A 15,414-nucleotide genomic window follows, 5' to 3' on the forward strand; every position below is an offset into this window, starting at 1 on the left:
TGAGACTACATAGTGAACTCCAGGTCAGCATGGGCTAGATTAAGACTCTATCTCAAAAAACCACACACATACACACACACACACACACATCACTAATTGTTTCAAGGACTTTCTTTTGAACCTTCCAGTAATCAATTTCTACATTAGAAAATCTTTTACATAAATCATAATTTTTATAAAAAAAATTTTTAAAGGCTGGTAGGATGCTTTAGTGGCTAATGTGCTTGTCTACAAAGCCAAAGGACCCAGGTTTGATTCCTTAGAAACAATGAAAGCTAGATGCACAAGGTGACACATGCATCTGGAGTTCACATGCAGTGGCAAAGGAGCCAACAATGCACACTAGAAGAGACAGCACTGTCAACAAATGATGCTGGGGAAATAGGACAACCATATGTAGAAAAATGAATCTAGATCCACTTCCCTTGCCCTGTACAAAAATCAACTTCAAGTGAGTTAAATACCTTAATGTAAGACTTGAAACCCTAAAATGACTGGAGAAAATAGAAGGAATGGGGAAAGACTTCTTAAGTAAGACCCCATAGTTCAGAAAATTAAACAATCATTCAACTAGTGGAATTTCATAAAAATGAAAAGCTTTTTCTGTTGTTATTTTATACACACACACACACACACAATTTTTTTTTTTTGCTTCTTCAAGGTAGGATCTCTCATTCTAGCCCAGGCTGACCTAGAGTTCACTGTGTAGTCTCAGGGTAGACTTGAACTTAAGGAAATCCACCTACATCTGCCTCCCAAGTGCTGGGAGGCATGCACCAGTACCAAGCCCAGCCCTAAAAAGTTTTTGTACAGACAGACATATAATAAACAGAGCCAACAACCTCACAGAATGGGAGAATATCTTGGCCAGCTATATCTCTAACAGAGGCCTAATATCTACAAAGAACTCAAAAATTAGGCAATTAAAAAAAAATCAAGCTGGGTATGCTGGCACATGGCTTTAATCCCAGCACTCTGAAGGCAGAAGTAGGAGGCTGTTTATGAGTTTAAGGCCAGCCTGAGGATACAGAGTGAATCCCAGGTCATTCTGGGCTCGAGTGTGACCCTACCTCAAAAGATAAATGGCAACAAAAAACAACAACAAAAATCAAACAGGGCTGGAGAGATAGCTTAGCAGTTAAAGCACGTGCCTGCAGAGCCAAAGGTCCCAGGTTCAATTCCCCAGCAACCACATAAAGACAGAGGAACAAGGTGACACATGCGTCTGGAGTTTGTTTGCAATGGTTCATTCTCTCTAATAAAGAAATAAGTAAATTTAAAAAAATAAATAAATAAACAATGACTCAAACATTGTCCAAAGAATTGAAGACAGAATTTTCACAGGAAGGAATACAAATGGCCACTGCTCACTTAGAAATGTGCAACATGCTAGTCATCAGGGCTACATTAAAACAACTATGAGATCCCATCTTATTCCACTCAGGATGGCAATCATCAAAACATCAAATGACAACAAATGTTGGCAAGGATGTGCAGAAAGAGGAGCCCTTATTCACTGCTGGTGGGAGTGCAAACTTACACAACCACTATGGAATGCAGTATGAAGACTCCTGAAAAACATGAAAATAGTTCTACCATCTGACTCAGCTATTCCACTCTTGGACATTTACTCTAAAGAAACCACTCTTTACCTCAAAGATACTTGCTCAAGCATGGTTATAACTGCTCCATTCATAATAACTAGGAACTGGAATCAATCCCGATGCCATTGATAAGATGGATGAATACTGAAGATGCATTATTATACACAGTGTAATTCTACTCAGCAGTAAGGAAAAAATGAAATGATGAAATTAACAGGAAAATGGATGGACTTGAAAAATATGCTAAGCAAGGTTCACACATAGTCTATAAAAGTCAAACACTGCATGTTGTCTATCATATGTTGCTTCTAAAATGGGCCAGCTGAGGAAGAGGGTAAAAAGCAGTAAGTATTAGGAATATGGAGGTACAACTAGACAAAGACCAGGAAAAAGTGAAAACAGGAAGGGAGAAGGAGATAATAAACAAACTAATAGAGGGAAAGAATTTGGGGGCTGGAAGAGTGGGTAAGCTGGAAGATGGGAGGGAGAGTAAGGGAACTACACAAAACTAGACTAATGTGGTCAGTACATTAGGAACCATCCTCCAGGTTATCAGTACTAAAGATATAACCTCCAATGAATGTGGGTGGATGGATCTGACAGATACCCCCAGTAGAAGGTGGAGGAAGTTTTAAACCCCAAACTGCAGGCTCTAGCTTGGGAATCCCAGGAATGTAATTGGGTTACCCTTCTCCACCCCCATGAGCATTTGGCCAGGGAGATCCACAAGGTCCCCTAAAAAGGTAGGCCCATTAAAGCACGTGGTTACCCAACAAACTTAAAAGATGACTCAACTGCTGAAAACACCACAGGCTGCCATCTCAGGACATGACAGACCACGAGGAATATGAGGGGAAAGCCAGCAGTCTCCTGACAAACCCTCATGGTGCTGTAAAGTGCTGTGGGAGCTGTGACAATGGTCACCAACAGCATGGACAAGCAAGAGACCCCACAAAATATACAACCACCAAATGGCCAAGAAACACATACTTAATAGTGGCCATACCCCATGTAGGCAACCAACTGTCCTACAATTGAACATGAGCTCGTACTAGTGCAGGAACCAAGTCAGACACACACAGGTAGTAAACTCACAACCCCCACAGAGAAGCCCGCATTACTCTCTGGACAAGATGAGTGGGAATCCTCATCAAAACGTCTCTCAAAATTATATGTAGGCTTACACAGTATGGCCGGCGACATTAGCTAGCGCTCGCTCAACTCTCTCTCTAACGGGGAAAGCAGCGGACTACCAGAGACTGAATTCTATCTGCCTCTTTATTCCCAACAGACTCACGTTCAACTTTCACTCACGAAAATAGCCGGGAAAATTTTTATTAATCCTTTTTTTTCTAAAAAAAAGTTAATATAAAATTATAGCAAAAAAAACAAACAAACAAACAAACAAAAACAAAAGGAACCTGAACTTCAGTAACACAGCTGGAACAATCCGCAGCGGCAGGAGAAGAGATTTAATTTTAGTTGATTTTCTGTGGTTGTTGGTTTTTCGCTAGTCTCACGGTGATAGAAGCTGCTGGAGGTTTGGTTCTCCAGGCAGCAGTCGGACGCTAACCAGGGATCTGGGGATCTTCGCACCATCCCGAGGTCTGAATGGGACGTCCTTTTGAAGGATGTGCAATGCTCAATCATAAGTGTGACAAAAACTGACAAGCAGGAAGCTTATGTACTCGGTGAGAGTAGCATGTTTGTCTCCAAGAGACGTTTCATTTTGAAGACATGTGGTACCACCCTCTTGCTGAAAGCACTGGTTCCCCTGTTGAAGCTTGCTAGGGATTACAGTGGGTTTGACTCAATTCAAAGCTTCTTTTATTCTCATAAGAATTTCATGAAGCCTTCTCACCAAGGATACCCACACCAGAATTTCCAAGAAGAAATAGAGTTTCTGAATGCAATTTTCCCAATGGAGCAGCATATTGTATGGGACGTATGAATTCTCACTGTTGGTACTTGTGTACTTTGGATTTCCCAGAGAGTCGGGTAATCAGTCAGCCAGATCAAACCCTGGAAATTCTGATGAGTGAGCTTGACCCAGCAGTTATGGACCAGTTCTACATGAAAGACGGTGTTACTGCAAAGGATGTCACTCGTGAGAGTGGAATTCGTGACCTGATACCAGGTTCTGTCATTGATGCCACACTGTTCAATCCTTGTGGGTATTCGATGAATGGAATGAAATCGGATGGAACTTATTGGACAATTCACATCACTCCAGAACCAGAATTTTCTTATGTCAGCTTTGAAACAAACTTAAGTCAGACCTCCTATGATGACCTGATCAGGAAAGTTGTGGACGTCTTCAAGCCAGGAAAGTTTGTGACCACCTTGTTTGTTAATCAGAGTTCTAAATGTCGCACAGTGCTTTCTTCACCCCAAAAGATTGAAGGTTTTAAACGTCTTGATTGCCAGAGCGCCATGTTCAATGATTACAATTTTGTTTTTACCAGTTTTGCTAAGCAGCAGCAACAGCAGAGTTGATTAAGAAAGATGAAGAAAAAGCGCAAAAAGAGAAGACACATAGAAGGTGGTGGCTGCTTCCTAGATGTTGATACTGGGGGCTATGCTGTCCATGACCACCACCTTGTAGTTGCAGAAAGCCCTAGGTGTAATGATAGTGTAATCATTTTGAAGTGTATGCATTATTGTATCAAGGAGTTAGATATCTTGCATGAATGCTGTCTTCTGTGTTTAGGTATTCTATGCCACTCTTGCTGTGAAATTGAAGTGCATGTAGAAAAAAACTTTTACTCTGTGAAACTTTACAACTCATGTGGAAACAATTCAATTTGGTTTATGCACAGTATAATATTTCTGCAGGTATCATCCAAAATTCCCCACAGACAAGGCTTTCGTCCTCATTAGATGTTGGCCTCAGCTGACCATCTGGGACTGTTCTGTTAAATTGCTGCCAGAATTTTACATCCAGTTACCTCCACTTTCTAGAATATATTCTCTACTAATGTTATTTAAAAAACCAGTTTCTACTTCATACAGGTGTTTTTTGCAACGGCAATTAAAGTTTTTCTTCCACCAAGTTGAGTCCTTAAGAAAATGATTCCAGTTCATTTGTGTATAACTATTTGAATGATTGTTCCTACATTTGAAGTCCTTTGCTTTCTCCCCTCACCGTGGTGTCTTGCCTCCCACTCCACCCCCCAATTAAAGCAATACACTGTGCCACCGTGGGTTTGTATATTAATCTTACACCCCAGATGGGGGAGTGGGGGAAATGGTCCCTGGGCTTAATTTTCCTTTAAGGCCATGGGAACGTGGCCTTTTGAGCTCTTCTGGAATATGACAATAATGTCTCAAAAATGAAATTAAAGGTCTCCTGGATGATTAGTGGGAGGACCTGTAGACAGTTGGTAGATCAAGATATAGCCGAGCCCTGTGGAAACCATCTGTTAAGGGATGCTCTTTAGTAGTTAGCTTCTAATGTGGTAGTGTACTACATTTACTAACTTGTTAAGTGATCTGAGGGGATTCTTACCAAGAAGTCTTAAGCAGGGAGATTTAGCGAAGTGGTGTCCTGGATGTAGATCATTCAGCTTCACTTACTTCCAGCAGCCATTGTCACCAGTTTCCACTAATGGTGTCCTATGAACTTGGATTTAAAGCTGAATCTATGGCTTTTCCATCGGACTTCAAGTTGTATGATATGTGACGCATGTCGACTGTCTGGCTTTACCTGTTCCTTTTGGTCTTCGTTCACATGATCAAATGAATGACTGCCCAAAATGAGAACTGATGCCCTGAGAGCCATACAGCAGAGTGCAGGAATGAATAACAGTCTTCTGAAAATACACAATGGGAGCAGACTAGAAATGCCAGCTTTCTAGAGTTACCATCTTTTAGCTAATTAGAAATACTGTGGGATTTAAGCAACTGAGATAAGAGCAAAGTTGATTAAATTTTGTATCTGTTGTCCTCACAATTTTTTCCTGACAATTTCTGGATTGATGCAGTGATGTTTTGTTCCTTCCGTATTTATAAATGAAACACCTTTTTTTAGTGTTTCTACACATAGAACCTACTTGGTTTGAAATCAAGTGGTTGGAAGGGTTCTGACTTCGGTGTTACGCATGCTGTTGATGGACTGTTTCACTGAGGAGCTCTCTGTCAGCTTTATCAGTTTGCCTCTGTGGTGAGCCCAGCGCTTAACCTTTTCACTTGCCCTGTTGCAAGGAACAATGCTTAAGATGGATTTTGTTCTTGAACAGTGTCCCAGTAGACTTGATGACATTTCTTGGCCTGAGGTTTGATTTCTTTTTCTCCCCTCCCCCCAACAGAATTAAGAATTCTGATGTTGAAAACTCACACAAATTTATGTGGAACAAAGCCTAAAAAAATGAGAAATGTAGATCAAATAGTAATCTAAATGTGATAGAGGAGGGAAAGTTTTGGTGCCATAATTTCTCTCTTGATTGGTGTTGGACTTTAATCAGTTGAAATGTATTTCTGTACCACAATGTAAGCTTCAATAAAAGTTTGCTTATTTAATTATCTAGTAAAAAAAAAATTATATGTATATCTCCCTTAGTCAAAGCTGTACTCACCCTTACTTGGAGAATCCGTCTTATTGTACAGATGGCAGAAATTACTGGGAAGACCCAAGATTCACCAATTCTACAAGAAAAGATAGCTGACTGTTAACCACAAGATGCACCACCTTTAATTCCTACTCTTTACCAGATTAGCTAAACTGGCAGATACATGTGGAATAAAACCCTAGAGATTCTAAAAGTGGAATTGAACTCCATTTCACAGAAAGTCATTAGAGGATTTCCAGCAAAGCAATGACATATATTCAGTGTCCATGTTTTTAAAGATCAGTTTGGCTATAAGCTAAAAAAAACTCAACAAAAGAAAGTGAGGGCTCTTGAAGTATGGAGATGTTTGGACATCATTAGGATTAGTAAAACCTATGTCAATATGATTTTAAAAAGTTGAACTGAATGCACTGCATTTTACAACATAGATGGTTATCAGTTTATGGGGTTAGGGGCAGAATGTGGCTTGAATCAGGTGTCCTCCATAAACTTAGGTGTTCTGAATGCTAGGTTCCTAGCTGATGAAGATTTGGGAATTAATACCTCCTGGAAGCATTATTGTTGGGTGTGGATTTATGGGTATAATAGCCAGTTTCCCCTCACCAGTGTTTGACATACTGTCCTGTTGCTGTTGTCCACCTTATGTTGGCCAGGGGGTGATGTCCACCCTCTGCTCATGTCATCGTTTTCCCTGCCATCATGGAGCTTCCCCTTGAGTCTGTAAGCCAAAATAAACCATTTCCTCCCATAAAAAAGAAAGAAAGAAAAAAAGAAAGGGAGAGAGGGAGGGAGGGAGGGAGGGAGGGAATGGGAGATCAATCAGGGGGTAAGAAAAGTGAAGCATGATCCAGACTGCACAAGAGCATGGGAAGGGATGAGCTGTGAAAAGCTCATAAGTTATCAAGAACCTGACTATGGATGAAACAACAAGAACTAGGATTCAGTTAGAGAAAGTATATTTCTGAATAGCAACTCTTAAATTGTTTCTATTTATGAACTAGAGAAATGGTACAGTGGTGGTTAAAGGCACTTGTTTGTAAAGCTTCCCAGTACCCACATAAAGCCAGAGGCACAAAGTGGCACATACATCTGGCATTTGTTTGCAAGGGAAAGAAGCCCTGGTGTCATGTCCATTCTCTCTTTCCCTCCCTCTTGCTTCCTCCTTACAAAATAGTAAAAAATATAAATAAATAAAATTGTTTCTATTTAAATTCAAGAGATCTTCTAGCACAACTGAAAATCCACATTACTGAAGGGGATGCACAAGTCTACAGCTGAGAAAACAGTCAGGACTGGAGATGTGGATTTGGCAGCTGACAGCATACAGATGGAATTCACAGCCATGAAAGGCATGAGGTTACCTACAAGCAAAGCACAGAGAGAAAGAAGTAGGATACATTCCAAATTACAATGCTAAAGCAAAGGAAAGCTCAGCAATGGTAGTAAGGATCGAGCAGCCAGAACACAAGGTGAGAAAAGGACAGGTTAATGGGTCTGGAGTCACAAAATTCTAAAATGGTTTAAGAGGGAAGGGATGGTTAACTGTAAATACTGCCTTTGGAATTCAAGTCAATAAGGACTGATAAAAACACTGAATGGAAATCTGTATCCTTTTAAGGGCTGACTCAGTGGAGCAGAGTACTCAGAAGACAATACTGTGGGTAAAAAAGAAAGGGGACATGAAGTGCTCTCTTTATGCTTTTTTAAAAATTTATTTATTGATTGACTTTGTTTGTTTTTGGTTTCTTTTGACGTAGGGTCTTGCTCTATCCCAGGCTGGCCTGGAATTCCCTATGTAGTCTCAAGGCTGGCCTCCAACTCACAGTGATCCTCCTATCTCTGCCTCCCAGTGCTTGGATGAAAGGCATGCGCCACCATGCCTGGCTGCTCTTTATTCTTAATGTGGGGGAGACCAACAAATAGCAGGGAGAAAAGAAAATGTAGGAGACAAATGAGAACTTACAGTAGCAAATGCACTGTGCAGGGGAGTACAGAGACTAGAGCACACTGCAAGAGTTGGTCACCCTTAAAAGTCAGTCTTGATTGTCCACTACATTAGGCTGAAAGTACCTAGGAGATTAGTGAAGCACACCCTCTGGTTATATCTCTGAAGGCTTTTGCAGAAAGAGTTAACTAAGGGAAGGGATTAATGTGGGCAGGAACCAGAGAGAATAAAAGGGGGAAAGAGAGAATCCACTAGCACAAGCATTCCCTCTATCTGCATCATGGCCACCATGACCTGAGCTGCCATGCTCAGGCAGGTCCAGCTCACTAGCATAGATGGAAACTTCTGAAACCATGAAACCTCCATAAGTTGTTTATGTCAGACATTCTGCCACAGTAATAAAAGGTCTAACAAAGGAGCACAAAGATAGCTATCTACTGTGGCAAGAAGAAAAGTACAGTATTTTAATAGGTACTTTATACACTTTAAAAACTTTTAAAAATTAGTTCCTACTCTCTAGGAGGCCTTGGCATATCTATTTTGTCTCTTCCTTCTGCTCTCTCCACTAGCAAATAAATATAAATAAATAAAATCATTCTTGACATGAGAAAATTAAGATAGAAAATAGAAAAAGACCACTACTTACCTCCCACAAGTTAAGAGGGAACCTCACCAGCACATTTATCACACCAAAGTGCTATAAATGCTATAAATGTAGAAATTAGCTATTAAATACCTATGTATCATCAAGAAAACAGGGAAAAAAGGGATACAACTCAACCATGATTTCTTCTCCTTAAGGGAAGAAACTGATTTTTCTTATATATCTCTGACTTAGTCCTAGTACAAGAGTAGTTTTTGAGTATTTAATAACTAAATAAGGATATAAACAAAACAGTGCAGACAGATGAATAAAGACAGAAGGGGGAGGGAGTGTAGGAGGGAGGGAAGACAAAGAAAAGAGATGAGAGGAGAAGAGAGGAGAGGAGAGGACAGGAGAGAAAAAAACTGAGCTGGAGAGATGGTTCAGCAGTTAAGTGTACTTCCGGTGCAAGCATGAGGACCTGGAATGGGCCTGAGAATGCCTGAGTTCAAATCTACAGATCCCACATGAAACAGCTGGATGAGGCCATATGTATCTGTAACCCCAGAGACCCAAGAATCACAGGAGCTCTGGAATCACAGGCTCTGGAATCAGTAAAAGGAGACTCTGTCCCAAAACAAGATCAGGCAGAAGAGCAACAGAGTGTGATGCTCAACCTTCATTGTATATCTTTTCTTTCAGTACTGTGTTAATTTGTAGAAGATACTGGAAACAAAACAATTGATTTGAGAAAAAAAATTGATATTAGTAGAAAGAACAATTAATATCCAAGGTGAGGCTTTTACAAAATATTTATTGATTGATTGATTCATGAGATGGGAGAGGGAAGAGAAATAAAGGAGCACTTCAGGGCTTCTTGCCATTGCAAATAAACTCCTGATGCGTGCACCACTTTGTGCATCTGGCATTACGTGTAAGGATACTGGGGAATTGATCCGGGTCCAGCAGGCTTTGCAAACAAGCACCTTTAACCACTGAGCAAGCTCCTGAGCTCTAGGTTGAGGCTTTTATAATTTGACTGCTCCATTCCCCTCTCAGAGTTATGAACCGAATGTACCTTTTTTCTTGTTTTCCTTCTTATCTTTGTTAATTAGCATTTGTTTACCCTAATTCTATAAAAATATTTAGTATTTTTTAAAGCTAAGTTCAGATGTTCTGCCTGAAAGTGCTTTGCAGAATTGTTTTAGAATCAGTTACCAATCCCCTTTTTTGCATTTTGTGTGTATGTGTGTGTGTTTGGTAGGTACATACATACATACATACATACATGCATACATACATACATACATACATACATACATACACATATATATATATATATATATATATATATATATATATATATATATATATACACACACAATGTTTCTGGCCCCATGAACCTTAGTCTCATCATTGAATTCTTTAAAACAAAGACAAAAGATTGTCTCTATATCTACAGGTTCATCTCCTGGGGGATGGTTCAACATAGTTTGAGAACACAAATAAATGTCAGTACCTGTTTGCAGCTGGAGAAAAAGACAATACTCTTGTTCTTCAAGTGGCTTCTCAAGAAGGAATACAACACAATTATTTTCTGCTGTAGCTCACAAACGATATAGTTCTGCTCCAAAGTAGCAGGGGTGATTGTGGAATCAAGATGTTGCAGTCCAGTTCACATTGCTGGTAGAAATCACCCAACCAAGAGCAGCTTCTGGGAAAAAGAGATTTATTTTGGCTTAAAGGCTCAAGGGGAAGCGCCACGATGGCAGGGGAAAACGATGGCACAAGCAGAGGGTGGACATCACCCCCTGGCCAACATAAGATGGACCACAGCAACAGGAGGGTGTGCCAAACACTGGCAAGGGGAAACTGGCTATAATACCCATAAGCCAGCCCCCAACAATACACTCCCTCCAGGAGGCATTAATTCCCAAATATCCATCAGCTAGGGACCTAGCATTCACAACACCTAAGTTTATGGGGGACACCTGAATCAAACCATCACACAAGAGAAACACTTATTTCAAACACTGTATTGTGCTACCTTTGAAATTCATCACTAACATACTTTCACTACTGTCTCTTGGAAAGAAAATCACTATGTGATTAAAATACATTCAGTAAAAAAAAAAAAAAAAAAAAAACCTTTAGCAATTCTATGTCAAGAAAAGAAATAGCAGGGTTAGAGAGAAAAGCACTTGCCAGCAAAGTCAAAGGACCCAGGTTCAATTCCCCATTACCCATATAAAGCCAGATACACAAGGTAGCGCATGTGCCTGGAGTTTGTTTGCAGTCGCAAAATTCCCTGTCATGCCCATTCTCTCTATCTGCCTCTCTCTCTATCAATCAAATAAATAAATAAAATATTTTTTAAATTTTTATTTAAAAAAGAAGCCAGGTATGGTGGTGCACACCTTTAAAACCAGCACTTCAGAGGCCAAGGAAAGAGGATCACTGTGAATTTGGGGTCAGCCTGAGACTGCAGAGTAAATTCCAAGTTGTCCTACCTCAAAAAAAAGCAGAGACCATACCTCAGAAAACAAACATTAAACAAAAAAAAAAAGAGTTTGTTCTCTAGACCAGTATGAGAATGGCTATGATAGATTTCTCACACTTAAAACATATATTCAGAATTTGAGTAATTTAACCAGTATATGTAAGATGCTTACAGAGCTAATTACAAAAAGCATTTTATTGCCTATGAAATATAAATTCACAATCTCAAAACCTTGAACAGAAAAAAAATGTATTTTGCTTTGGCATGAACCCAGATATATTTGGGGTTTTTCAAACTCAAATGTGCAAGGTCCTTTACAAATATGGTTTGTGTGGCTGAGAAAAGTAAACTGTGCTATTTCTTAGGAAGATTTTCACTAACAGCATTCATGGTATCAGCAAAGGCCAGATCCAAGATTCTATCAGCTTCATCAAGAACTAAAGAAGAAAAATCCAAGTTGATGTACGATTTCAAAAATACAGTAACCTAAAGCAGAAAAGGACACTGGCTGGGTTGGAGACAGTGCAGCTGTAGAGCTTGGCTAGCATGTATGATGCCCTGGCTCAAAGCTCAGAATCACAATTTAAAAGGAAATAAGATAAAAACTCACAAACGCTAAAACTTCCATAGTATGTAGTGTTGTTAATCTTTCTTTAGACAAAGTTACCATAGATACATAAAAGGCCATAATACAGGAACCCTTACTAGGACTACAACCTTTTTGAAAGTACAGAAGCTTTTAAAAATGTAAAGTTAGCCGGACACGGTGGCGCACATCTTTAATCCCAGCACTTGTGAGGCAGAAGTAAGAGGATCTTGGTGAGTTCAAGGCCACCCTGAGACTACATAATGAATTCCAGGTAGGCCTCGGCTACAGTGAAACCCTACCCTACCCCGAAAAACAATTTTTTTTTAAAAGGAAACATGATTAAACTACACACTAGGTAATATCACTACACACAAAAAACTCTAAAACAAATGATGGTTGGACCTTAGTGGGTTATTATTTAAAAAAAAGAAAAATTGTCAATACCTAATACTAAAGTTCCAAGTTTTACATGTAAAAATACATACATTCTGAGAAGTCATGATACTTTCCCATTTTTCGGAGAACCTCAAAGATCTGATAAGCCAATTCCCTCGTAGGTGATATTATCAGAACCCCCAGCCCATGTGCTGATTCCACTGCAGACCACACAAGGTCACTGCCCGTAGTGATGTAACCATTACAGCACCAGTCTTCCTGCCTGTAAATTTAAACACCACTACATTTCTATCGCTTCTTCTGGACCAGTGCTGAGAGCAGCAGAGGCGCGGACCCCAGGTGACACACCCCGCCGCGGGCCGGCCCCCCGTTCCCGCCGCAGACTCGGGGCCAGCCTCACCGTCTCGTAGCTCTGCGTGAGCCGGCCGATCACCTCGCGCTCGACCTGCCACTCCGGCTTCTTCCGCTGCCTCCTTAACTCCTTCTTCTGGCTCTGCCGGTGGCTGTGCTTCTTCTTCCAGCGATTGAAGCTCCGCACTGGGTCAGCTCGGGCTCCGTGACCGAGAGAGTGGGCACTTCGGCCCATGCTGGCAGCGCACAACAGCCCAAGCCGCTCCCGACGCCAGAGACACGGCGTGGCCTGAGCGATGCACCGGAAACAGCCCGCGGCAGCCGGCGCAAGGGCGCATGCCCAGGCCCGAGAGCCCGCCCCCAGCCTTTGAATCCCAGGCTAAGGCGAATGACGACAGGGAAAATCCACGCGCTGATTGGTGGTTTGGCTTCCGCAGGGCGGAGCTCTCTCTAGACACTGTGCTAATAGGTACTTGGAGAAACCGGCATCCCTTTGCCTCCCTGCACACGGGCTTTTTAAAGGGGCACCTGTGTGCTGCGGTTGTTTTGATGGTGACTTCATGGTATTTAACATTTAAAAACCACTGTTCTGGTAAGGCAGCTTAGAGTGACTGGAGCCCAGAAACTAAATCTTTGGAGTGATGGTTAAGGCATTTACCTCCAAAGCCAAAGGGCATAGGTTCAATTCTCCAGGACCCACGTAAGCCACATGCACAAAGTGGCATATGTGTTGGCCTTGCCGCACTCATCTTCTTTCTGCCTCTCTCAAATAAATTAAAAAACTAAAATATAAAACTATTTTTTAAAAACAGGTGTACTCTAAAACCTTCAAGCCTATCCAGAGAGATTTGCTCAATGATGGAATGCTACACAGCAGTAAGGAAAAAAAAAAAAATCACACAATGAAATTTGCAGAAAAATGGTTGAACCTGGAACAGATCATTCTCAATGAACTCACCCAATCACAGAAAGATAATAAGCAGGTGGCTGTCATCCACAATTAGCTTTTGATCAGAGAGACCTACACGGTTTCCTAAATGAATAACAGATTTCTGTCAGAGTACTTGATGACCCACCAAAGGTTAGTGGTAAGAGCCTGTTGCTGAAGACACCATATGCAGTTGACACATAACATGGAGTGACATGGCCGGAAGTTGGAAGAGAGTCAGTCCCCAGACAGTCAGCAGTCTAGTGCCAGAAGGCGCTACATGGGCGACTGGGGAAAAATGACCAATATCTATCCAAACAACTCATGATCTAACCTCTTAGCAGCAAATAACCTGCCGTGATGCTCACACAAGTGCAATAGTGGCACTCAGCCATAGTGGAAAACAGCTGCTCTTGATTTGGTTAACTGGTCCACTCAGTGTAATGAAACTCATAGCTGGAGTTCAGAAACAAGTCAGAACCTTATCCAAAAAGCAAGCCCACTCTCCATTATCAAGCTATCACCAATGTGGGCTACAAGAGGGCCTACACCTATTAAATTCTCTCTAAAACAATAAGGGTTATCCCATTTATCTGATGCTAACTTTACTCTCCACTGGAGAATCTGCTTCTCTTTTTCAGAGAAACTCAGATCCTAAGGAGAAAACCACCGCATCATACCTCAAAAGGCCCTCAGCTGAAACTAAGAATAATTGGCGAACCAAGCAAGAGTGCTGTTTGCTTGGTGAACCTGGTACCAGCACAAGGGTGAAGGAGATCGACACAGAGAACGGTCAACTCCTACCAAATCAGATATCCAGAGACAAAAAGGCTCCCAAGACCTCATCACTGAAGCAGACCTAAAATGAACCCAACATGGCTCAGAGAAATTTGTGGAAGCGGGGGCAGAAAAAATGTCAGAGCTACACATTGGGTCATGATACACAGAGACATTTCCTCCTACCCATAACTAAGGGCTAACTCCAAAATGCATGACCCATATACCTCAACAAGGAGGGGCCAGCAGGAGGAGGAAGAACAGGGAAGAGGCTAACAATGGTACCAACTTGCCTGTATTCACTGAGTACAAAACCAATTAATAAAAAAAAAAGGGGAAATTAAAAACAAGGAATATCCTTGGATCTGGCTTCTCCTTACCCATGCCTAAAGGAATTACATAGATCTGTTTTTCCCATACACAACCTGAGTCCTTTCCTGGGAGGGAGGACTCCTTTTCTAAAATTAAGGTTTAAATCTAGCCAGGCGTAGTGGTACATGCCTTTAATCCCAGCACTGGGAAAGCAGAGGTAGGAGGATAGCCATGAGTTCGAGATCACCCTGAGACTACATAGTGAATGCCAGGTCAGCCTGAGCTAAAGTGAGACCCTACCTTGAAAAACCAAAAACCTTAACTAAAATAAAATTAAGGTTTAAATCTCACTCTGGCATTGTGGTTGGTTGAGCTCAAGCCTAAAACTTGGCCTCATAGCTGGCCTCTTCCTGAACCAGCTCCTGAGTCCACATCAATCAGCCCTGTCTTAAGATTCAACTGAGCCAAAGTGTAAAGCCCACCACAATAACATTATACCTGAGACTACATAGTGAAGTCCAGGTCAGCCTGGGCCAGAGTGAGACCCTACCTCAAGAAAAAAAAAAAGAATTATAAATAAATGCTTAACAGGTGGGCAAGACCTCTTTTATGGCTGTCTATCTCTCCTGAACGTCCAGGTCCCTGCTCTAGTAAGCCGTCCTCATCTGAGCCAATGGGGGAGGGACCCCCTATGCCAAGGTGGGCTCCCTACTCCCTACTCCACATGGCAAGGAGCTCTCTTCCTTCCTCATCTTTCCTTCTCTTAATCTAATAAAGTCTCTCTAAACCTTGCAGTTCTGGTCTATGGATGTTAATTCTTTAAATTGGGAAGACTCACTGGAGGTGGAGGTCCATGCCTTT

General features: G+C 41.3%; 1 protein-coding gene and 1 pseudogene across 11 annotated transcripts in view; one reads left to right on the top strand and one right to left on the bottom strand.

Moving 5' to 3' along the window:
- LOC123459561 (probable ATP-dependent RNA helicase DDX10) overlaps nucleotides 1-15,414 on the bottom strand; it is a 92,983-nt gene that overhangs the window by 26,682 nt on the left and 50,887 nt on the right. For 3 of the 11 annotated variants that reach the window (XM_045146538.1, XM_045146537.1, XM_045146534.1), the window contains exons 1-3: nucleotides 12,586-12,842; nucleotides 10,220-10,414; nucleotides 6,179-6,248 (exon numbers count right to left, since the gene is read on the bottom strand). The exons of 2 other annotated variants lie outside the window; for them this stretch is intronic. The gene's annotated coding sequence lies outside the window, so the exon portion shown is untranslated. Of the gene's footprint in view, nucleotides 1-5,112; nucleotides 5,321-6,178; nucleotides 6,249-10,219; nucleotides 10,415-12,585; nucleotides 12,843-15,414 lie in introns of those variants that run through there. 6 more of the 11 variants (XM_045146545.1, XM_045146544.1, XM_045146539.1 and 3 more) reach the window with 5 other exon arrangements.
- Nucleotides 3,134-4,364, top strand: LOC123459564 (annotated as a pseudogene).

This window comes from Jaculus jaculus, chromosome 3 (genome assembly GCF_020740685.1).
Source record: "Jaculus jaculus isolate mJacJac1 chromosome 3, mJacJac1.mat.Y.cur, whole genome shotgun sequence".
Classification (NCBI taxonomy): Eukaryota; Metazoa; Chordata; class Mammalia; order Rodentia; family Dipodidae; genus Jaculus; species Jaculus jaculus.